General features: G+C 38.0%; 1 pseudogene; it reads left to right on the top strand.

Moving 5' to 3' along the window:
* The first annotated feature begins 24,341 nt into the window (after positions 1-24,341).
* On the top strand, positions 24,342-25,586 carry LOC100654195 (olfactory receptor 5M11-like; annotated as a pseudogene).
* Positions 25,587-25,814: the final 228 nt, after the last annotated feature.

The raw sequence follows: 25,814 nt of genomic DNA, 5'->3' as shown, positions 1-25,814 counted from the left end.
TGTAACTGATGTCAATAAGCTGTGTGTAGGAAAAAGGGATGAATGAACAAATGCTAGTTCTTGCAATAATAACAGCCAAAAATATAAAACTAGGGAGTACAGATGATGATACTAATTAGACATAACCAATCACCTCATGGGATTAGTTCTCTTGCTTTAGGGGTTTAGGACCATGGTCTCATGGAAGAATCTAATTATTAGGCATAATACATAGTTCCTAAAGTTTATATTCTACCTTCCAGTATGGTGAATAGTGTCTGGGTCTTAGAAGCTTATAAGTAGCCATCTAAGGTACAACTATTGGTCTTTAATCATCTGGATCAAAAGAGAAAGAAGGAAACCCAAGAATCAGTGACTGAATTCATTCTCTTGGGACTCACAGTTAACCCAGTGTTGGAGGAGATCCTATTGGGGTGTTTCTGGTGATCTACCTAGTCAGATTGGTGGGGAATCTGTGCTGGATCTTGCAGATCAGGAACAATTCCAGTCTCCAAACTCCCATGTATTTCTTCCTTGCCCATCTCTCTTTTGTAGACATTTGCTATTACCCTCAATATGCTGTACTACTTCCTCTCAGACCATCTCCTATGCTGGATGCTTCATACAGTGTCTTCTCTTCATTACCCTGGTGATCACTGAGCTTTACATCCGTGTTTCAATGGCATTGGATTGCTATGTTGCCATTTGTAGTCCTCTCTATTACACTACCAGGATGTCCAAGAACATTTGTGTCTCTCTTGTCACAGTCCCTTATACTGATGGCTTCCTTAATGGACTATCAGACAGTTTTGACTTTTCACTTATCTTTCTGTGGCTCCCTTGAAATCAATCATTTTTATTGTGTGGATCCTCCTTTTATAATGCTGGCTTGCTCTGACACCTATGTCAAAAAGATGGCAATGTTTATGGTTGCTGGCTTTACTCACTCCAGCTCTCTCTTCATCATTCTCCTGTCCTACCTTTTCATTTTTGCAGCCATTTTGAGGATACATTCTGCTGAAGGCAGGCACAAAGCCTTCTCTGCTTGTGATTCCCACCTGGCAACAATCACAATATTTTATGGAACCCTCTTCTGCATTACTTAAGGCCCCCATCTGGTCTGAGAAGTCCATCCAAAAACCAAACCCACTGCCGTCGAATCGATTCTGACTCATAGCGACCCTATAGGACAGAGTAGTATTGCCCCATAGAATTTCCAAGGAGCACCTGGTGGATTCGAACTGCTGACCTCTTGGTTAGCAACTGTAGCACTTAACCACTACACCACCAGGGTTTCCGGGAAGTCCGTAGAGGAGTCCAAAGTAATTGCAGTTTTTTAATACTTTTTCGAGCCCAGTGCTGAACCCTTTGATCTACAGCCTAAGGAACAAGGACGTGATTCACGCCATGCAGCAAGCGATCAGGGGAAATCTCTTTCATAAAATTGCAGTTTAAGAGTCTGTTCATTTACAGTCATTAAGTTCCTCGGATAACACAATGACTCCTATCAAAAGCTATACCTACTACTCTACGATCATAATTTGTTTATTGTCCTGAACCCTCAGTGATCATTTTAGCTAATTTCTTCTCAAAATTAACACCTTCAGGACAGAGTGGCTTAATAAAATCTTTAATTTTTAAATCAAGAATTTTTTTTTCACAGGTATCTTCTGGAAATGAATTGGTTGGGATCCAATAATTCCATGTAAATATCAAAGTGGTTACTTACCTGGGGACAAATTTCTTTACTAACTGACCTTGAAGAGAACAGTAGAAAATTATCTTCTCTGAATAATATGGTCCACAGAGCCAAGGTGAGGTTCAGGATAGGGCAACTAGTTTTGCACTTCTTTAATAAAAGACTATGAAGTAATTTCTATTGCAATGTGTACTATAGAATCTTGACTCTGGATCCTAACTAATCACTGTGATCACTTTTGAAAATTTTTAAATATATGTGTCATTCAGAGGTTTAAACTTTCTGTAGGTTTTCGCCAAACCCATGTCGTAGACTTCTTGAGAAACTATGTTATGGATAAACATAAGAAGCACCATAATAGTGATTATCATCCTCAATTTCACCTGTTAACATTTTGTATGCTTCCAGGAACCTAGACCCAATTCATCGTCAGTATTTTTTATAGTATAAGGGCATTCCCGGCATTTTTTTCAAGGCAGTAGGTCTGACTTCAGGCTAATGTACAGAGAGTCGATAGGGCCTACTAACCGGCTTCTGCAGAATCAAGAACGCACGGAGAAGTTATAAAATCTCATTGGTGTGTATGTATCTCTCTGGGTGTGAAGACTCTATGTTTACATTGGCACATAAAGCATAGTTTTCTAGATAAGGCTGGTCCAGTAGTTCTGAAAACTTCTCCTGAGGAAAGTGATAATAAGGAAGTCTATATAAAGAAATATGTACCACATACATATTATTCTGTACATTATTAGTCAAATAAGTAAGTGCATCCTGAACCATTTATATTTGTAACCCTTATTATCTTAAATATATTTTAATATTTTGTAGTCTGATTTTAACTGTCACAAGTATAAAAAGTGTTCATAGTAACCAAGCACTGTATTTTTACTGTGACACATTTCAATTATTTTACAGAAAATCTCTCAGGTGACCTGCAGTTTTTCCAGAATTAGGCTTCATTTTTAATCTCAGTTGATTGCCCAAGGCTGTGCCTATGAAAATCCTCTTTCCTAAATAGCAATTGAAAAATTGTTGTTGTTGTTAGGTGCTGTTGAGTCAGTTCCGACTCATAGCAACCCTATGCACAACAGAATGAAACGCTACCCGGTCCTGAGCCATCCTTACCATCTTTGCTATCCTTGAGCTCGTTGTTGCAGTCACTGTGTGAATCCACCTCGTTGAGGGTGTTTCTCTTTTCTGTTGACCCTGTTCTCTGCCAAGCATGATGTCCTTCTCCAGGGACTGATCCCTTCTGACAACACGTCCAAAGTATGTAAGACGCAGTCTCGCCATCCTTGCCTCTAAGGAGCATACTGGCTGTATTTCTTCTAAGACATATTTGTTTGTTCTTTTGGCAGTCCATGGTATATTCAATATTCTTTGCCAACACCACAATTCAAAGGCATCCATTCTTCTCTGGTCTTCCTTATTCATTGTCCAGCTTTCACATGCCTATGATGTGATTGAAATGCCATGGCTTGGGTCAGGCGCACCTTAGTCTTCTGGGTTACATCTTTGTTCTTCAACACTTTGAAGAGGTCCTTTGCAGCAGATTTACCCAATGCAATGCGTCTTTTGATTTCTTGACTGCTGCTTCCATGGCTGTTGATTGTTGATTCAAGTAAAATGAAATCCTTGACAACGTCAATCTTTTCTCTGTTTGTTACTCACTGATCCAGTTGTGAGGATTTTTGCTTCCTTTACGTTGAGGTGCAATCCATACCGAAGGCTGTGGTCTTTGATCTTCATTAGTAAGTGCTTCAAGTCCTCTTCACTTTCAGAAAGCAAGGTTGTGTGATCTGCCTAGTGCAGGTTGTTAATGACTCTTCCTCCAATCCTGATGCTCCGTTCTTCTTCATATAGTCCATCTTCTCGTATTATCTGCTCAGCATACAGATTGAATGGGTATGGTGAAAGAATAGAACCCTGATGCACACCTTTCCTGACTTTAAACCAATCAGTATGCCCTCATTCTGTCTGAACAACTGTCTCTTGGTCTATGTAAAGGTTCCTCATGAGCACATTTAAGTGTTCTAGAATTCCCATTCTTCGTAATGTCATCCATAATTTTTTATGATCCACACAGTCAAATGCCTTTGCATAGTCAATAAAACACAGGTAAACATCCTTCTGGTATTCTCTGCTTTCAGCCAGGATCCATCTGACACCAGCAATAATATCCCTGGTTGCACGTCCTCTTCTGAAACCAGCCTGAATTTCTGGGCGTTCCTTGTCCATATATTGCTGCAGCCATTTCTGAATGATCTTCAGCAAAATTTTGCTTGCATGTGATATTAATGATATTGTTCTATAATTCCCACATTCGGTTAAATCACCTTTCTTGGGAATAGGCATAAATATGGATCTTTTCCAGACAGTTGGCCAGGAAGCTGTCTTCCATACTTCTTGGCATAGACGAGTGAGCACCTCCAGCACTTCATCTGTTTGTTGAAACATCTCAATTGATATTCTATCAATTCCTGGAGCCTTGTTTTTTGCCAGTGCCTTCAGAGCAGTTTGGACTTCTTCCTTCAGTACCATCGGTTCCTGATCATATGCCACCTCTTGAAATGTTTGAATATCGACTAATTCTTTTTGGTACAATGACTCTGTGCATTCCTTCCACCTTCTTTTGATGTTCCTGTGCCATTTAATATTTTCCCCATAGAATCCTTCACTATTGCAACTCGAGGCTTGAATTTTTTCTTCAGCTCTTTCAGTTTGAGAAACCCCGAGTGTGTTTTTCCCCTTTGGTTTTCCATCTCCAGCTCTTTGCACATGTCATTATAATACTTTACTTTGTCCTCTTGAGATGCCCTTTGAACTCTTCTGTTCAGTTCTTTTACTTCATCAGTTCTTCCTTTTGCTTTAGCTGCTTGACATTCTCGAGCAAGTTTCAGAGTCTCCTCTGACATCCATCTTGGTCTTTCCTTTCTTTCCTGTCTTTTCAATGACCTCTTGCTTTCTTCATGTGTGATGTTCTCGATGTCATTCCACAACTCATCTGGACTTCAGTCACTAGTGTTCAATGTGTCAAATCTATCCTTCAGACAGTCTCTAAATTCAGGTGGGATGTATTCAAGGTCATATTTTGGCTTTCCTGGGCTTGCTCTGATTTTCTTTAGTTTCAGCTTGAACTTGCATATGAGCAATTGATGGTCTGTTCCACAGTCGGCCCCTGGCCTTGTTCTGACTGATGATATTGAGATTTTCCATCATCTCTTTCCACAGATGTAGTCAATTTGATTTCTGTGTGTTCCATCTGGTGAGGTCCATGTGTATAGTCACCGTTTATGTTGGTGAAAGAAGGTATTTGCAATTAAGAAAACATTGGTCTCGCAAAACTCTGTCATTTGATCTCTGGCATTGTTTCTATCACCAAGGCCATATTTTCCAACTACCTATCCTTCTTCTTTGTTTCCATCTGTCACATTCCAATCGCCAGTAATTATCAAGGCATCTTGATTGCATGTTGGATCAATTTCACACTGCAGCAGCTCATAAAAATTTTCTATTTTTTCGTCTTTGGCCCTAGTGGTTGGTGCATAAATTTGAATAATAGTCGTATTAACTGGTCTTCCTTGTAGGCGTACGGATATTATCCTATCACTGACAGCATTGTACTTCAGGATAGATCTTGAAACATTCTTTTTGACAATGAATGCAACACCATTCCTCTTCGAGTTGTCATTCCCAGCAGAATAGACTATATGATTGTCCTATTCAAAACGGCCAATACCAGTGCATTTCAGCTCACTAATGCCAGGATATCAATGTTTATCCATTCCATTTCATTTTTGACAATTTCCAATTTTCCTATATTCATACTTCATACTTCCCAAGTTCTTATTATTAATGGATGTTTGCACCTGTTTCCTCTCATTTTGAGTCATACCACATCAGGAAATGAAGGTCCAGAAAGCTCTACTCCATCATTAAAGCGGACTCTACTTTGAGAAGGCAGCTCTTCCCCAGTCATCTTTTGAAAGCCTTCCAACCAGGGGGCTCATCTTCAGGCACGAATCAGACAATGTTTTTCTGCTATTCATAAAGTTTTCACTGGCTAATGTTTTTCAGAAGTAGACTGCCGGGTCCTTCTTCCCAGTCTGTCTTAGTCTGGAAGCTCAGCTGAAACCTGTCCTCCATGGGTGACCATTCTGGTATCAGAATACCAGTGGCATAGCTTCCAGCATCGCAGCAACATGCAAGCCCCCCCAGTATGACAAACTGACAGACACGTGAGGGAATTGAAAAAATAGGGTAATTTCTGGGTGAATAGAATAGAATACTTAAATTTCAAAGCCATTTGTCGATTTGTATATTGTTTTGTGTTTTGTCTATGGTAGTGGGACAGCAAAAGAAGGTGATCTGCAGAGAGACAACAACAAAGCCGAAAAGACTAGAAATGCGTGACAGAGGGTCCTGATGCTCATAGAGCTCCCAGTGTCACTTCTCTTTTGAGGACCAGCATCAGTTATTCTGTGGGAGTTCCCTTATCGTACATCAAGGTTCCCTTTTTCTTAAGCAAAGAGATGTGTTTCCACTTCTACCAACCAGATTGTTTTGCTGCCTAATTTAAATCCTATTCAGAAAAAAAGTGCTTGGAATCTGTGCAAAAAACACTGTTTTTATTTACCTAAACGTGTAACTGAATGCTTCCTTTTCTTTTCTGGTCCTGAGAATCATCATGGCTTTCAGGAGCCACATTTACATCCAATCTTGGCAACTCTTGAACTCAGTTGACCTATTTGTAATCTCTTTTTTTTAAAATTCTGTTTGTTTGCTTCTATATATTATTTAATTTTTCATGCTGCAAGTTTTGCACAAAACCTGCCTCAGAAGCTCTTTAGAGATAGGATAGAGCATAAACTGGCATGTCCTCTTTAGTTAAACCGTGTTGTATTAATACCAACATAATTTCCCAGAGGTGACTCAGAATAAAGTCCTGGTCTTTGTCTTTCTGTCTGTATGTATGTCAATCTATCTATTTTAGAAAAAGATTGCCAATTTGTAAGACAATGAAAAAATACTACTGAAAATTTTAATGCAATGGCACTGGAACTATAGACCAATTTAGGAAGAATTGACATCTTAACAGATCCCTGGTGGCTCAGTGATTAAGTTTTCCCCTGCTTACATAAAGGTCCACAGTTTGAATCCACCATCTCCTCCTTGGAAAGCCTATGGGGCAGTTCTACTCTGTCCTATGTTGTTGTTGTTAGGTGCCACTGACTCATAACGGCACTATGCACAACAGAACGAAACACTGCCTGCTCCTGCGCCATCCTTACAATCTTTGTTATGCTTGAGCTGATTTTTGCAGCCACTGTGTCAATCCATGTTGTTGAGGGTGTTCCTCTTTTCCACTGATCCTGTACTTTGCCAAGCAGGATGTCCTTCTCCAGGGACTGATCTCTCCTGACAACATGTCCAAAGTATGAAAGGCACAGTCTCACCATCCTAGGTTCTAAGGAGCATTCTGGTTGTACTTCCTTCAAGATAGATTTGTTCGTTCTTTTGACAGTCCATGGTATATTCGATATTCTTCACCAACACTGCAATTCAAAGGCATCAATTCTTCTTCAGTTTTCCTTATTCACTGTCCAGCTTTCACAAGCATGTGATGCGATTGAAAATACCATGGCTTTGGTCAGGCACACCTTAGTCTTCAAGTGACATCTTTGCTTTTCAACACTTTAAAGAGGTCCTTTGTACCAGATTTATCCAATGCAATGAGTCTCTTGTTTCTTGACTGCTGCTTTCATGGGCATTAATTGCGGATTCCAAGTAAAATGAAACCCTTCACAATTTAATCTTTTCTCCGATTATCATGATGTTGGTCATTGGTCCAGTTGTGAGGATTTTTGTTTTCTTTATGTTGAGGTGCAATCCATACTGAAGGCTGTGGTCTTTGATCTTCATTAGTAAGTGCTTCAAGTCCTTTTCACAAGGCTATATCATCTGCATAACGCACGTTGTTAATGCATCTTTCTCCAATCCGGATGCCCTGTTCTTCTTCGTGTAGTCGAGTTTCTGGGATTATTTGCTCAGCATACAGATTGAATAGGTATGGTGAAAGGATACAACCCTGATGTACACATTTCCTGACTTTAAACCAATCAGTATCCCCTTGTTCTGTGAGAACAACTACCTCTTAATCTATGTACAGGTTCCTCATGAGCCCAAAGTGTATTGAAATTCCCATTCTTTGCAATGTTATCCATAATTTGTTAAGATCCACACAGTCTAATGTCTTTGTGCAGTCAATAAAACACAGGTAAACATCCTTCTGGTACTCTCTGCTTTCAGCCAGGATCCATCTGACATCAGCAATGATATCGCTGGTTGCACATCCTCTTCTGAAACTGGCCTGGATTTCTGCAAGTTCCCTGTGGATATATTGCTGCAGCCATTTTTGAATGATCTTCAGGAAAATTTTGCTTACGTGTGATATTAATGATATTGTTCTATAATTTCCACATTCGGTTGGCTCACCTTTCTTGGGAATAGGCATAAATATGGATCTCTTCCACTCAATTGGACAGAAAGCTCTCTTCCACATTTCTTGGCATAGACAAGTGAGCACCTCCAGCGCTGCACCCATTTGTTGAAAATCTCAGTTGATATTATGTCAGTTCCTGGAGCCTTCTTTTTGCCAATGCCTTCAGAGCAGCTTGGACTTCTTCCTTCAGTACCATTAGTTCCTGATCATATGCTACCTCTTGAAATGGTTGAATATTGACTCTTTTTGGTATAACGACGCTGTGTATTCCTTCTACTTTCTTTTCATGTTTCCTGTATCATTTAAAAGGCCTACAAGGAAGACCAGTTAATACAAGTATTGTTCAAATTTATGCGTTAATTGCTAAGGCCAAAGATGAAGAAATTGAAGGTTTTTATTAGCTGCTGCAGACTTAAATTGATTGAACATGCAACCAGGATGCATTGATAATTACTGGTGATTGGAATGCAAAAGTTAGAAATGAAGGAGAGTTGGTAGTTGGAAAATATGACCTTGGTGACAGAAACAATACCAGAGATCAAATGATAGAATTTTGCGATACCAACGACTTCTTTATTGCAAATACCTTCTTTCACCAACTTAAACGGCGCTTGTACTCATGGACCTCATCAGATGGAACACACAGGAATCAAATTGACTACACCTATGCAAAGAGACAATGGAAAAGCTCCATATCATCAGTCAGAACAAGGCCAGGGGCCGACTGTGGAACAGACCATCAATTGCTCATATGCAAGTTCAAGCTGAAACTAAGGAAAAGAAAACCAAGTCCATTAAAAAACCAAGTCTATTAGAGCCAAAATATGACCTTGAGTGTATTGAATTTAGAGACCATCTGAAGAATAGATTTGATGCATTGAACACTAGTGACTGAAGACCCGATGAGTTGTGGAATGACATCAAGTACATCATACATGAAGAAAGGAAGAGGTCATTGAAAGATAGGAAAGGAAGAAAAGACCAAGATGGATGTCAGAGGAGACTCTGAAACTTGCTCAGGAAAGTCAAGCAGCTATAGCAAACGGGTGACAAGATGAAGTAAAAGAACTGAACAGAAGATTTCAAAGGGCGACTCGAGAAGACAAAGTAATGTATTATACTGACATGCACAAAGAGCTGGAGGTAGAAAACCAAAAGGGAATAACACGCTTGGCGTTGCTCAAGCTGAAAGAACTGAAGAAAAAATTCAAGCCTTGAGTTGCAGTAGTGAAGGATTCTATGGGGAAAATCTTAAATGACACAGGAACCCTCTCTGTCCTATAGGGTCACTATAAGTTGGAATCAACTCGATGGCAACAGGCTTTTTTTTTTTTTTTTTGCATATATTAACAGTACTGAGTATTATGCTTTTATGTAGTTATAGAAAAAAATTTTCTGTATTGAACTTGAAATTCCGTGACCTTCCCAAATATAATCTTAATTTTTTTGTGTGTGTATATTTTCAAAAATGATATTCTATGTAAACTACTGTGCCATCCGTGAATAACACTTTTATTTTTTCCTTACCGATCTCTATAACTTTGCTATACAGGATAGGACTTCTAGTACAATGTTAGAATTGTTACAACTTTCAATTAAAAAAAAAAAAAAGGCCAATTGAATAATCACAAAACACATGTGAAAAATCTACAGGGCCAGTCGCATATATCCAATACTCTGACTATTGTGACGCTTGTACAACTAAAGTCATAAGATGTCCCTGTAGCTGGTATACATCAGTTGATTATGACAACAATGCAAATTGACATTAAGGAAGAAATTCAACATCTTGAAATACAATTTTGCCATAACTTTCTGACTTCCTAACAAAAATGAGTTGTTGTTGTTGTTAGGTGTCAAGTCAGTTCTGACTCATAGCAGCCCTGTGTACAACAAAATGAAACACTGTTTGGTCCTGAGCCATTCTCACAATAGCTGTTATGCAGTCACTGCTTTAATCCAAAATAAGGTAAATGCGTAAAACTCTTCTCTGAGTTAGTATTATACACCAGGTAAAGCCCGTGCCCTCTAATCTTATATGTGGCAACATAAATGCAAATCACTTTCTTACATGTAGATTTTGGATAATGTGTTCTCATACTGAAAAGTATGGATACCCTGTCGCTCCAGATTTGAAAGACCTAAGGAATTATTTTTTTTGCCCTCCATTCAATTGCTACTGAGCCAGTCTTTGTTCTTGGAAAAGTCAGTTTGTAAGTCCGATGATTTATTAGGATTGTTGTATATTAATGCATATCAAGAAATACATTAATAAATAAATATTGCAGGACAAATTTTCTTCAAACTGAAGGTAACCATCCTGCTTAGAGTCAAATCTTTAAATATTTATTTTTATGCAAAACTAGGGATTTCCACATTAAGGAGTCAGGCAATGAAGGATACCAGCTCTACAATCCTACAAGGAACTTTCATTCCTTAGAAATATTTAGGCAGTAATATTTTATATTTTAAATTTTTATTGTTTTTATTCTTGCAAGAAATCAGAATAAAACAGAAAGATTGAAATAAAGATTTTTCCACCTCAATTTGAGAATAACGGTATGCTAATGCTCAAATGTCATGAGTTGGTGACAGTCTGCATTTTGATATTGGTATCCTTTTGATTATTACTCAGTGTATCCCATCATTTGGAGGTCTTTCATCAAATTAGGAAAACCTCTCCTGTCTTGAAGGAGCCCTTGTGGAGCAGTGGTTAAAGCGCAAGGCTGCTAACCAAAAGGCCGTGATGTTGGAACTCACCAGCTGCTCTGGGGGAGAAAGATGTGGCAGTCTGCTTCCCTAAAGATTTATAGCCTTGGGGACAGTATGAGACAGTTCTACCCTGCCCTATAAGGTCACTAGGAGTCAAAATCTACTCAAGAGCAGTGAGTTTTGTGTTTTCTGCTGTCTTAATCAGACTACATTTTGATTCACTTATTTGTATTAACCTAGAAAGATCAGTATACTGGAATATACAGGCCAGTGAAAGCATATCTAGCTTTCTTTATTCTCCAACAAATACAGGGCCAAACAATATTCAAATATTCTTTCCTCTCAACCCTCCTTCAAAATTCTCAATTTTGGAAATAATACATCTAATAAATGATTCTAGTTGTCAAACTTGGCTCTGATTATTATCATGTTGATGAAATTAACTCATTAGAGCTGATTGTTTCAAGTATAAATCCATAATGTCCATCCTGAAAATTACCCTCAGCACTGACCAGTACCTCTACTTCCTTCCAACAAATATGCCACTCTCCTGCTCTCCAAACACTATTTCAAAGTTTTCTTCTCCTCAACTCTCACTGACTTCATTGCCCTACCCTTCACTCTTGTTAGATAACCTCAGTCAGGGTTTCCAGAGAAAAAATGAACTCTTGGGGTGGGGATTCCCTCCTTTTTACTACCCTAGAAATATAAAACAAGAAGAGAGTTGGGGACCTCATGCCACCAAGAAAGCAGCACCAGGAGCAGAGCGCATCCTTTGGACCCAGGGTCCCTGCACCTGAGAAGCTCCTTGACCAGGGGAAGATTGAGGACAAGGACTTTCCTCCAGAGCTGATAGAGAGAGAAAGCCTTCCCCTGGGGCTGACGTCCTGAATTTGGACTTGTAGCCTACTAGACTGTGAGAAAATCAATTTCTCCCTGTTAAAGCCATGCACCTGTGGTATTTCTGTTATAGCAGCACTAGGTGACTAAGACACCGTTCAACGAAAAAAACAATTTTGAAATATGGTGAATCTATTCAGATTGCATTTTATGGACATATTTTCCAAATTAGAAAAGCATACATGTTCAATACAAATAACTAGGGGATAGAGACAGATATGAAGAAGTAAAATTTATTCAGTAATATGTCCTAAATCAACGACTAATTCCTAGTTGTATTGTGTTATATTTCTTCTAAATAAATTTCTATATATACATGTTATTGTAATTTATAAAATAAAACTGAAAGCATATACCATATACACATTTGAACACTGATTTTTTTCTTGATAGCATAATGCTCGTATTTTTATACAGATTAACAATTTTTGGTGAACATCATTTTTGGTATGGCATATTATTTCATAATTAAACCATTCTGCATTTCAATAATAAGATTAATACATACTGAATGTAGAAAAAAATAAGAAAAATACTGAAAGATGTAAGCAATAAAAGCAATATTTACTTGTAATTTCCTACCACTAGAGAGCTTCTCTTAGCATTGGGGTGCATTTTATGCCAGTTGGTTTATCTTGAAAACCATTATTCCATCATATCAATGCACTCTATTATTTTTATGATTGACTCATATCTTGTCCTACATATCTTTGGTTCTTCCTTTAGGTTATATTGATAGAAGTGGAATTGCTAGTTAAATGTTTTGATCATTTTAAAACTCTTGATAAATATTTCTGTGAATAAATTTTTCTATAGAAACCTTCTAACAGGTTATACATCTGACTAGTAATGTTTGAGAGTAATAATTTCAATGCATTTTTGTCAATGTTCCAAAAATACCATTTAAAATTATTTGCTACTTTGTTTTCTCAACTGGAAATCATTAGAGAGGGACTTTCTTTTAATTTGAATGTAACTGAAGAATTTAAATATACATTTAACAAATAAAAGATACACATCAGTTTGATTATTACCTTTGAAGCTATTTTTGGTGATTCTTGACATGGCCAATATTTACATTCTTATCTGGAAAAATTATATTGATTTTTGGTTTTGTTTTGTATTTCTCCTATCCTGAAATTAGATAAACAAGACCTATATTGTGTTATTAATTTTTCATGACTGTATCTTATAGGTACATCTTGAATTGCTCTGGATATATTTTGTGGTATGTTTTGATGTTGTACATAACTTTCTCCCTCATATTTTACATTAATTTCTTCTCACTATTTATTAAGCAATCTTTTGTTTTTCCGCTGTGTGATGTCACCTTTATTAAACACCAAGTGACTGCATTTGGGGCCTATCTCTCTTGTTTCTGTACATACTAAACCCAATTCTTATAACTTTTGTGGCTTCAAATATGCCTTAATGTCTGTTAAAGAAATTTCTATAGGGTCGCTATGAGTCAGAATCGACTTGATGGCAGTGGGTGGGAGAGAAATTTCACATTCAGTTTTCTTTTTTTTTCAAATTTAGCTTGTTGTTGTTGTTAGGTGCCATCCAGTTGGTTCCTACTCATAGTGCCCCTATGTCCAACGGAACGAAACATTACCTGGCTCTGCACCATCATCACAATCATTGTTATGCTTAAGCTCATTGTTGCAGCCACTGTGTCAAATCCATCTCCTTGAGGGTGTCCCTCTTTTTCACTGACCCTCTACTTTACCAAGCATGACTTCCTTCTCCAGGGACTGATCCCTCCTGATAACATGTCCAAAGTATGTGAGAAGTAGTCTCACTATCCTTGCTTCTAAAGAGAATTCTGGTCATACTTATTTTTGTGGAATGTAAATAAGATGCTTCTAGCTACCTAATTTTTTTAACCCAGAAATTACAAAGATGATGTTTTAATCTAGAAATTATATGCACACACATATGTATAAATTAAGTACAGTTATACATGGAATGCATATGCATTGTGAATTATTTGAAAAATATGAAAAAAAATATTTTAAAGTGAATATTATTATTATAACAGTGTCTCCAAGGATATGATGGAGAGATGTATAGAATGGAGGCCGTAGTGAAGATTGCTTAGGAATGTAAGATTAGAGCTAACTTTGCTTTCTAGAAAGGCAGAAAGGTGCTATTTGCCTATAAAGGAAGAGAAGGGCAAGCGACCTTGGCATGTTAATGCTGTGTACTTACTTAACTGTCTTTACATAAGCACTTATTTTTGCATCATACCAGTGACCACAATGCAACATTTTTTTTTCACCAGAGATCTCTGAATATAGAATCTTATCCCTAACTAGAGTTCCCTTTTGCCAGCAAGTTTCCCCCAAAATAAATGACATTCCCACTCATACCCCTCAACTGTGATAGTCATTTCAAAAGCTGAAAAAAAAAAACTGTGCAGAATAAAAAGTAAAATATATATTTATTCATTAAATAATCAGAAGAAAATCTCCTTGAGATTAGTAGCAGTGGGAGAAATCACAATGGAAAAGCCATTAAAATTTGATCATAAAACTATTTAAAACTAAGAAGCCCCCAGCAATTTAGCATGGTATTTATCACAAATAAGATAAAGTGATAAAATTAAGATAGGAAAAGTTCATAGAAATTATTTACATCACCAAAAACCAGTATATAAATAAATATCAAAGGTTATAAGTAGAAAATTGATACAAATACAAAAATGCTAAAATTCCTAAGTCAAAATATTTATTAATAATTGAAAACATGGATACTGTTTTGTATGTAACTACATTTAAGAGAGTTCAGAGAGGCTGGTACTTTCGTAAATGGATGATGACAAGGAAAACATTAGCATAATATTTTGGACATCAAGATAACATGTTTTAAGAAACCTTAAAAATGTTCATACACTTTTCCTTGAATATTACAGATTTAAGAAAGGCTGAAGACATAGAAACTGAGGTGAAGATATTCACTGTAGTGTTATTTTTACAACTGAGAAAAAGGTAACAAGTGATATATAAAAATGCAGACAGTCCTCACTTCGCATGGTACTGTGTTAACACAAAGCTGTGCATGCTGTGAATATACCCTGGCATTGCACAGTTCTCAGTTACCACACAACTGTGCAAAGTGAGGACAGCCTGCATTTAATAGCCCAGGAGGCACAGTTATCTACTAGACAAAATTGAATCTGGCTATAAATGCCTAAGAGCCCTGTAAGTATGTGATGGCTATGATCATGAAGGAATGTGATGGTTGTCATCATAAAGGAGTATGTGGATACCAGTTGATAGTTTTTCTTAGCATGTTATACAGCCATTAAAATGACATCTATGAATTTCTCAGTTAAAGAAATGACAAGTCATTTTACATAGGAATTTATTTTTTTTGAACAGAATACAGAGATATATGCATTATGCTCAACTTTGTAAAATAATAGGGTTAAGGAGAAATAAAACTTGTTATTTATATCTATGAACACACTTTCCATAATAAACAATTACTGCTTTTATAAGCAAGAAAGCAAACAAAAAATTGCATATGGCCAGATAGTCCATATTACAGAATTTATAATAAAATATTTATTGTTATTGGCACCTTAATGTGAAAGCTAGAAAAAACAGGGAGTTAAAAACCTTTATTGAACTGGATGGTCATCCAGGTTCCTTCTAATTCAAGCTTCTCTTATCTTTTCCTAAAGATACCGTGTTCCTGAATAGTTTGAAATTCTTTAGTGATAAGGAAATCTATGCTTATTTGCTTGTTAAGAGTGTGTGTAGGAGGACAGGTTAGTCAATATCAATACTTCTACCTACAGTACCTTAATCTGGAAAACAAATCTCATATTTATTCAGAAATACATTTCTCAAGAAGAATGGTGGTAGTTTTATACCTCAGAACATTCAAGAAGAAAGCAATATAAAAAAAAATAACAGGAAAACTGTGGAGATATAGCTTAATGCAATAACTGATCAGAAACAATCATTTATATTTATGAAGATTTTCCTGCAGGGGGAAAACAAAAAAATGCCTGAATATTAAAAGGAGGTGATGTACTAAAATATTTTGTATTAACATTAAGTTATACACTTAAATAAAAGGTTATTTCAAGGAGTGCCAACCAATCTGGAATATGCTTATGCTATAATTTAATTGTAAAACACAAAAAGCAAATATTTATGCATATTAGAGTAGTTATTATTATGTTAAAATTTTTTTTATTATGTTAAATTAATAAGTATGTAGACAAGAAGTGGAAGGTAATATATAAAATAGTATAACAGACAGTTGTTAATAATATTGTGGAGAGAAAATCACATAAATCTCCTTTGTAAGAAAGGAAAATTAGAAATTATAATGGGTATCTCTTGTTAAGAAAAGAATGTCTTTTGATTAATGAAAAAAAATCACTGCTCAAAAAAAATATAAAATATTAAGAGCTTTGTTGAAAAAAACAGAACACATATGATTTTAAATTCAAGATAACTTGATGCAAAAATTCTCCAAAGGTGTAGTAAAAAAAAAAAAAAAAACTTTAAAATGAGAAATACAAGCTTCTTTACAGAAGATAATTAGCCTTCAGAAAAGGGAATTAAGTAATGTGTTACATGAACATAAATTACTTTTTTATTCAGGAAAAATATTGTCAATCACTTCACTTTGCTGTTAAGAGTTGCTCAGAGATGGTCAGTATTGATGGCCTGCACCTGTTCAGTTTGTTCCAACTCATAGCAACCCTGTAGGACAGAGTAGAACTGGGTTGTAATCTTTACGGAAGCAGACTGCCACATATTTTTTCCGCAGAGCCGCTGGTGGGTTGGAACCAGCGACCTTTTGGTTAGCAGCTGAGCACTTAACCATGCCACTAAAAAAACTAGGGAGTGAAAATACCATGACTTGGATCAGGCACACCTTAGTCCTCAAACTGACATTGAGGACTGAGGTACGCCTGATAAAAGCCATGGTATTTTCAATTGCCTCATATACATGCTAAAGCTGGATAATGAACAATGAAGACTGAAAAATTGATGCCTTGAATTGTGATGTTGATGAAGAGTACTGAGTATACCAAGGACTGCCAATAGAATGAACAAATCTATTTTGGATAAAGTACAGCCAGAATGCTCCTTAGAAGCCAGAAGGATGAGACTTCATGTCACTTACTTTGGGTATGTTATCAGGAGGGACCAGTCCCTGGAGAACGGCATTGAGGAAGTAATAACTCAGCATATGAAGACAGGGATTCAAATCCTATCCTGCCACAAAATAGCCACATGGCACTGGATGACCTACCAGTGGTCCTTAAGTCAATTCTAACTCATGGAGACCCGATGGGTGTCAGAGTAGAACTGCCTGACATAGAGTTTTCAATAGCTGGTGTTTTGGAAGAAAGATTTTTCTTCCTAGGCACCTCTGGGTGGACTTAAACCTCTAATCTTTTGGTTAGTACCAGAGCACATTAATTGTTTTGTCACCAGAGACCTAGGTGAGCTATTGTACCATTTTGTGGGACCCTTTTTCTGTAGTTGAAAGCTGAGAAATACAGTATCTGCCTCATAGGCTTACTTTGAGGAATCTGTTAAACCATGTATATGAAAGTGTTTAACACAGGAAGTACTCAGCAAGATGTTTGCTGAATGACACCTTCTGTTTCACAATCCCGCTTGTGCCTGACCATGCCCAAAACATCTTTGCTCAAAGAGAGAACACCACTAAGAGCTTGGGTTTTAGGAAGGAGTTCGTTGTACTACAAAAGAAAACGAAAGCGTAAAATTCAGACTATTGTCACAATTAGAAGACGAAAACTCTTTATGTGTCTGCCACAGAGCTCTTAGGATAAACACTGGTAAAGATGGGTGATTCAGGATGTAATACTCATCACTGCTACTCCCCAGTTCTTCTGAGAATTGTTTTCATGAGCAGATCCCCACCTCCCTCATCCTGCTATAAAAGCAAACTCATTTTGCAGCATAGAGAGGCATCAGGAAACTTCTTTAATGAGAGGCTGAGAAAAATCAGTGTCCATCAGAATTAGAAGTAAGTCTTTGTATCTCTGCCATTTTTATTTTTTGTGAAGAGGAAATCGTATTAAAGTTTTACCCTGAGGCCCACAGATCATATGCATTTTCCCCTGCCTTAAAAATCAGGTTTTCTTTGACTTTGCACATCTGTGGGCATGAACCTTGAGTTTTGTTTCTACAAGAGGACCTGCTTTTCCCTCAGTGGCTGTAGGAAAAGAAGTAAAGGAAGTAGAGAAAGCCATCTATGAAGAGTAATTCTATTTCTAACAACAGTCATTATATGCTTACTCTATGCAAAGCATTGGTTAAGAGTGCTATTTTATTCCTCATTTCAACCCCTTTTCCCATTTTACAGCTGAGGAAACAGAGGCCAGACAGGTTAAATAGCTGGCCAATATCACACAGTTCGTAACTGATGGAGCCAGAATTAGAATCATGGATTAGAAGTATATTTTTGAAAGCCCGACCTTGCAAATACTAAATTATTCACTCCTTTGACTTCCCGGATGTAAGACCAGGAGTTTCCTGGCATAATCTAATTTGATTCACTTATTTGGCAAAGATTGTAACTGAGTTAAATGCTACCCAAATTCACCCAGAGAGTTAGCTGTTGACAGAGCTGGGTATAGGCTCTAGATCCATCCAGAACTTTGGTTAGTTTGAGAGAATTCTCCTCTGAGCCCAGACAGACAGTTCAGCCAGTTGGAGTTTCAGTGCCCTACTAGGCATGTGCATTTGATCATAAGGACTGTCCTGAGAACAAGCAGGGTGTGAGTGTACAACTGCCATGAAAATTTACCCATCTGATAGCTGCGTGGGTCGAGGTTCATCAAGAGTTTCTGCTGACTATGGCCTTACCTTCCGCCTGAACACCATTTGTGCTTTCTTTCCCTCCAGATACCTTAGGGAATTGATGGTACTTCCTTACGGACTTGCCTGAAAACACCTTATAACTTGCATTTCGGTCATTTCTTCTCCTTCAGCATCTGTTAGAATATTTCCAAATTACCATTGGTGGCAGAGGGAATAGGGGGCAAGGGGAAGGAGATGGAGGTAGCCCCATCTGTTCTACTTCCTCTAAAAAGGAAATAACTTTGAAAACAGATTAGAAGAAGAGTCAGTTTTACCTGTGGTTTCCAAAGCATAGACCTTTACATGCTTCTGAGGTCAAAATGGAAATCTAATTCAGTCAATTTACTTTTTACTGCACTCTCCTCCCACACTTATAGCAAATGAACCAGTTATATTTACAAGATTTTTAAGTCTACTTAAGCGTTATTTCTCAAAAATTGACTGACTATTATATCTCTACTATTTCCTGGTGGTGCAGTGGTTAGATTGCTCAGGTGCTAACCAAAGGTTGATGGTTTGAACACCCCAGTTGCTCTGCAGGAGAAAAGACAAGGCCATCTGCTCTTGTAAACATTATAGCATAGTATTCCTTATGGGGCAACTCAACTCCATCCTACTGGGTTGCTATGATTCGGAATTCACTTGAAAGCACGAAACAACAACAATATTCATTTCAAAAGGAGCCCTGGTGGCACAACATTTAAGTGCACAGCTGCTAACAGAAAGGCTGGTGGATCCAACACACTCAGTGATTCTGTGGGAGAAAGACCTGGTGATTTGCCCCCTTAAAGATCACAGCGAAGAATTACCTATGGGGCAGTTCTACTCTGTCACACAAGTTTGCTATAGGTCAGAATCAACTCAATGGCACCCAACAACATTCATCTCAAATATATTGCTTGTCTCCACTTTTGCAAGCATACATTGACAAAGAGATTTACCTCTCTGCAGTCTTCCAGAACAAATTTACATTTGATGCACCCTGGTTCCTCAAAATATGTCCATGTGATCCTCTCTGTTTTTAGTAGCAGTATGTCAACCTCAACTAATTGCTCTGAAAACAGACTTATTGGAGTTTCCTTTAATCTTCCTGAACAGTATCTGTAGAACGGTTACTGGCACAAAGGAACCAAGAAAGGTATACACTCCGTTTACCACACACAAGTACAGCAAAATGTCCAGGCATGGAATTAGGGCTTTTTCTAATGCAGGATGTCTTACACTTAGGTCTGGATGACACATGAGCCCCTTATATTCCTTCTATGATTTTGTGTCTGTGTGTATATTTTGATTGAGGATTCAGGGTTCCATTATTGGATGTTTCAAGGGGTTTCTGTAAAAAGAAGGAAAAAAAATCTTACAATTAATTCTGGCTAAAATTTTTTTTTTTTTTTTTTAGTGGTACTTACTTTCTATTTTCTGAAAAAAAAAGTCTTTTTTCTCATTCATGTAAAATTGAATGAGTTAGCAAAAATAAACCCACTGCCACTTATCAACCCTATAGGATTTCTAAGGCTATAATTCTGTACAGAAGCAGACTGTCACATCTTTCTTCTGTGGAGCTGCTGGTGGTTTCAAACCTCTGAACTTTCAATTATCCAAAGGATCACTTTACCCACTGTGTCACCAGTTCCATACTACAAAATTTAGACAACTCGCCCCTTGAGATGGCTTACTCTTTAGCACTTCCTCGCTGGGCTAAAACCTTCTCTTGGAGGTTCTTTCTTTCATTCTTTGTTATTGTCTGTTTGTTTGTGGGGGTGGGTTGTTTTCTTCACCGTCATATTCCCACTGTCAGCTCTGAAGGTCTCTGTGATCCAGGCATGGCTGTCTTCTCGGGAGTGTGAGCTGTGCCCTCACACCCGGCCCAGAACATGTTTTAATGCTCTGCTGCCATTGTGTCTCAATTTCTAGCAGTTTTTGAGCAAGGATGCCCATATTTTTATTTTTCACTGTGTCTTGTGACATGTGCAGTTGGTCTCATTATTTCCAAGTCTATGACTCACAGAAGCCTCTTGCTCTGGAGCTATTCCTTTGCTGTTCTTCCTCCATGAGTTGAAAGCCCTCCCTTGCAGTGACCTATTAAACCTCAAGTTCCCTGTTCAGAAGGTTCTCTCCTTTTCTTCTGGACTAACACAAGCAGCTGGGCCTTCTGTGGTTTTCTGCAGTATCTCTGGATCCTACATAGGTCAATGAGATTGTGATTCAAAACACTTTCAGATCCTACAGGTGGTCATTAAGTGACATGTAACAAATGAGCCCTCCAGCCAATGACACTCTCATGTCCAGCTTCTTGTTGTGTCTTTTTTTTCTTTCAATCTGAAAGTCCCACATCCTGAGCCCTTTACTTCCATTTTCCTCTGTTCTGTTTTTCTAAGTTCATTGTTTGATTTTTCAGAAATAGATTGCCAGACTTTTCTTCCTAAGTATATCTTAGTCTGTAAGCTTCACTGAAACCTGTTCGGCATTGTAACAATCCACAAGATTTCACTGACAAACAGGTAGTGGCTGTATATGAGTTCTTTGGCTGGTTTCCAACCTTATAAGGAATAACACAGGTATAGATTTAGGTAAAGCTGTATGTCAGTTTGTCGTATTGTAGGGGTTTGTGTGTTGCTGTAATGCTGGAAGATATGCCACCAGTATTCAAATACCAGCAGGGGCACCCATGAGGACAGGATTCAGCTGAGCTTCCAGAATAAGACAGGCTAGGAAGAAAGACCCAGCAGTCTCCATCTGAAAAGAATTAAAAAAAAAAAAAAAACCCACTGCCTAAGCCAGTGAAAACCTTATGAATAGCAATGACACATTGTCTGATATAGTGCCAGGAGACGAGCCCCTCAGGTTTGAAGGCACTCAAAAGATGGCTGGGGAAGAGCTGTCTCCTCAAAGTAGAGTCGACCTGAATGATGTGAATGGAATCAAGCTTTTGGGACCTTCATTTCATGTTGTGGCATGACTCAAAATGAGAAGAAACAGTTTCAAACATCCATTAATAATTGGAACCTGAAATGTACAGAGCATGAATTTAGGAAAATTGGAAATGGTCAAAAATGAAATGGAATGCATAGTCAATATCCTAGGCATTAGTGAGCTTAAGTGGACTGGTATTAGTCATTTTGAGTCAGGCAATCATATAGTCATATATGCCAGGAAGGACTACTTGAAGAGGAATGGCGTTGCATTCATCATTGAAAAGAACGTTTCAAGATCTATTCTGAAGTACAATGCTGTCAGTGAGAGGATAATATCCATACATCTACAAGGAAGGTCAGTTAATATGACTATTATTCAAATTGACACAGAAACCACTAAGGCCAAAGATGATGAATTGAAGATTTTTACCAACTTCTGCAGTATGAAATTGACAGGACAAGCAATCAAGATGCACTGATAATTACTGGAGATTGGAATGTGTAAGTTGGAAACAAAAAAGAAGGATCGGTTGTTGGAATATATGGTGTTGGTAATAGAAACGATGCCGGAGAGCACATAATTCAATTTTGCAAGACCAATGACTTCTTCATTGCAAATAACTTTTTCACTAATATAAACAGTGGCTATACAAGTGGACTTTGCCAGATGGAATGCACAGGAATCAAATCGACTACATCTGTGGAAAGAGACAATAGGGAATCTCAATATCATTGATCAGAACAAGGCCAGGGGCTGACTGTGGATCAGACCAACAATAACTCATTTGGAAGGTCAGGTTGAAACTGAAGAAAATTAGAACAAGTCCATGAGAGACAAAGTACAAACTTGAGTACATCCCATCTGAATTTAGAGACCATCTCAAGAATAGATTTGACCTGTTGAACACTAATGAGTGAAGAACAGAAAAGTTGTGGAATGACATCAAGGATACCATACTTGAAGAAAGCAAGAGATCATTAAAAGACAGGAGAGAAAGAGACCTAAAGGAATGTCAGAAAAGACTCTGAAACTTGCTAAAGCAAAAAGAAAAAATGATGAAGTAAAAGAGCTGAACAGAATATTTCAAAGGGCAACTCGAGAAGACAAAGTAAAGTATTATGATGATATATGCAAAGACCTGGAGATAGAAATCCAAAAGCGAAGAACACTCTCAGCATTTCTCAAGCCGAAAGAACTGAAGAAAAAAACTCAAGCCTCAAGTTGTAATACTGAAGGTTTCTACAGGGAAAATATTAAATGACACAGGAAGCATCAAAAGAAGATGGAAGAAAGACACAGAATCACTATAACAAAAAGCTCTTCAGTCATTTCAAGAAGCAACATACGATCGGAAGCCAATGGTACTGAAGGAAGAAGTCCAAGCTGCACTGAAAGCACTGGTGAAAAACAAGGATCCAGAAATTGACAGAATACCAATTAAAGCATTTCAACAAACAGCTGCAACACTAGATGTGCTCACTTGTCTATGCCAAGAAATTTAGAAGGCAGTTACCTTGTCAACCGAATGGAAGAGATCCGTATTTATGCTTGTTCCCAAAAAAGGTGATCCTACTGAATGCAGAAGTTATCAAACAATATCATTAATATCACCTGCAAGCAAAATTTTGCTGAAGGTCATTCAAAAGTGGCTGCAGCAGTGTTTTGACAAGAAACTGCCAGAATTTCAGGCCAGATTCAGAAGAGGATGTGGAACCAGGGATATCACAGCTTATGCCGGATGGGTCCTGGCTGAAAGCAAAGAATACTAGAAAGATGTTTACCTGTGTTTTATTGACTACACTAAGGCATTAGACTCTGTGGGTCATAACAAATTATAGCTAACATTGTGGAGAGTGGAAATTCCAAAACACTTAATTGTGTTCATCAGTAATCTGTACATGGATCAAGAGGCAGCCACTAGAACAGAACAAGGGAATACCACATAGTTTAAAGTCAGGAGAGGTGTGTGTCAGGGTTGTATTCCTTCACCATACCTATTCAATCTGTATGATCAGCAGATAATCTGAGAAGCTGGACTATATGAAGAACACAGCATCAGTATTGGAGGAAAACTCGGTAACAACCTGCGTTATGCAGATGACACAATCTTGCCTACTGAAATTGAAGAGGAGTGGAAGCACTTACTGAGGAAGGTCAAAGGCCACAGCTTTCAGTGTGGTTGCACCTCAACATAAAGAAAACAACAATCCTCATAACCAATAAGCAACATCATGATAAACAGAAAAGATTGAGATTGTGAAGGATTTCATTTTACTTGGATCCACAATCAATAGCCTTGGAAGCAGCAGTCGAGAAATCAAAAAACATATTACAGGGGCAAATCAGTTGCAAAAGACCTCTTTAAAGTGTTGCAAAGCAAAGATGCCACCTTGAGAACTCAGGTGTGTGTGATCCAAGCCATGGTGTTTTCAAATGCCTCATATGCATGGGAAAGCTGGACAATGAATAAGGAAGACTGAGGAAGAATCGGCTCCTTTGAATTGTGGTGTTGACGAAGAATATTGAATATACAAAGGATTGTCAAAAGGAGGAACAAGTCTGTCTTGGAAGAAGTACAACCAGAATGCTCCTTAGAAGCAAGGATGTCGACGCTACATCTCACACACTTTGGGCATTTTATCAGGAAGGATCAGTCCTTGGAGATGGACATCATGCTTCGTAAAATAAAGAGTCATGAAAAAGAGTAAGACTCTCTACTAGATGGATTGACACAGTGGCTACAACAATGAGGTCGAGCATAGCAACGATTTTAAGGATGGCACAGGACCGGGCAGTGTTTCGTTCTTTTGTGCATAGAGTCGCTATGAGTCACAAGTGACTCAATGGCACCTAACAACAACAATAAAGCTGTATGTGTAACTATAGGTATAGGTATAGAGGTAGAAAGCTATTACAAAGATAGAAGAAAAGATGGCTTAGTAAAGGTATGAGATTGATTATGGTAGTATTCAGAAAAAGAAAATTTGAATGACATAAGGAGGTTTAGAGAAAAATGATTTAATTAAACATGATTTATGCCTTCATGCTTGCTTTATTTTCATTTGTTTTAGGAGCAGGCATGGACGTTCAGGAAACGTCCAATAAAAATGGCAATGTGATAATAGAATTCATTCTCCTTGGGCTCACAGACTGCCCAGTACTCCAGCCTCTCCTCTTTGTACTGTTCCTGGTTGTTTACCTTGTGACACTCATAGGCAACCTGGGTATAATAGTGTTAATCAGACTGGACTCTCGTCTTCACAACCCACGTACTTCTTCCTCACTAACTTAGCCTTTGTGGACTTGTACTACGCCTCAAATGCAACCCCACAGATGCTGACTAATTTTTTATCAGAGAAGAAGTCCATTCCCTTTGCTGGTTGCTTTACACAGTGTTACCTTTTCATCGCACTTCTCCTCACTGAGGTTTGTATGCTGGCAGCAATGGCCTATGACCGCTATGTGGCCATATGCAACCCTCTGCGCTATAGTGTGAAAATGTCCAGGAAAGTCTGCACTGGTTTGGCCACATTTCCTTATGTCTATTTTATGGCTTCTCAGATGGCCTGTTCCAGGCCATCCTGACCTTCCACTTGACCTTCTGTAAGTCCAATGTCATTAATCACTTCTACTGGGCTGATCCACCACCATTAAATTGTCTTGCTCTGATACTTACGTCAAGGAACATGCCATGCTTATCTCAGCTGGCTTCAACCTCTCCAACTCCCTCACCATCATCCTGGTGTCCTATGTCTTCGTTATTGCTGCCATCTTCCAGGTCAAATCAGCCGAGGGAAGGCACAAGGCATTCTCTACCTGTGGTTCCCATATGATGGCTGTCATGCTGTTTTATGGGACACTGTTCTGCATATACGTAAGACTGCCAGCAGACAAGACTGCTGAGGAATCCAAAATAATAGCTGTCTTCTACACCTTTGTAAGTCCAATGCTTAACCCAATGATCTATGGTCTTCGGAACTAAGATGTAAAGCAAGCCTTGAAGAATGTTTTTAGATGAAATATGGTCACTAAGATAGTAATGCCTTCGCAGTCCAATAAATGATAACTCTAAAAGGTTGTCTCAAATGTCTTTACATTTTGAGAGTGAGGGTTAATATTCTTTATGGGTATGTCTCTGGTATCTCAGCTGAAGGTCTCATGCCTGGGGAAAAACAAGATGCATTTATTACTCAAGGCTTTTGCTCCTCAATGTACATCATCCGTGGGCCAGCAACATTGCCATTAC

Source organism: Loxodonta africana, chromosome 7, assembly GCF_030014295.1.
Source record: "Loxodonta africana isolate mLoxAfr1 chromosome 7, mLoxAfr1.hap2, whole genome shotgun sequence".
In the NCBI taxonomy this organism is placed as follows: Eukaryota; Metazoa; Chordata; class Mammalia; order Proboscidea; family Elephantidae; genus Loxodonta; species Loxodonta africana.
Note: the sequence above shows the minus strand (reverse complement) of the source record. Positions and strands in the feature narration are given on the sequence as shown.